We start from the raw sequence: 564 nt of genomic DNA on the forward strand, positions 1-564 counted from the left end.
AGACGGGGCGAGGGGAGTGAGGAGACAGGGCGAGGGGGTGGAGGGGGGAGTGTGAGAGTGAGACAGAGAGAAGGGGCTCACTCTGTCATACTCCATGGCTCAATTAAAACACTCTTTCAGCATCTTGCAGGGTGTGGTTTAAGCTGGTGGTGTATGGGTCGGACACACCCGATACCAACTAGAACGCTAATTGTTCTCCCAGTAACTAACTCTCATTTCTCAACGACCTCAGCTCATAACGCGTGTACGCTCCATTAAACCAGCTCAGAGTGATTTGCCCATTGTCAGTGACAAGTTGCGAGGAGGCAGAGAGTTTTTGCAATCAGGTTACTTTCCCACTCAGATTCATGGAAGGAGCTGAGATTCAGTGGGTCTCCCTCCCCCATCTCCCCCACCCTCAGACGCAGCTGCTGCAGGATCAGTTCCCCCTCCGACGCTCGGTGCTGAGAGGGAATCTCGGCTGATCCCTCGAGCGCAGCGCCGAGGGAATGCTTCACTGTCGCCTTTGGGATGTGACTGTGACACCAGCAGCTGTTAGACTGGGATCCCACGGCCCCGCAGCCA

The sequence above is a fragment of the Chiloscyllium plagiosum genome, unplaced genomic scaffold, assembly GCF_004010195.1.
Source record: "Chiloscyllium plagiosum isolate BGI_BamShark_2017 unplaced genomic scaffold, ASM401019v2 scaf_1644, whole genome shotgun sequence".
Classification (NCBI taxonomy): Eukaryota; Metazoa; Chordata; class Chondrichthyes; order Orectolobiformes; family Hemiscylliidae; genus Chiloscyllium; species Chiloscyllium plagiosum.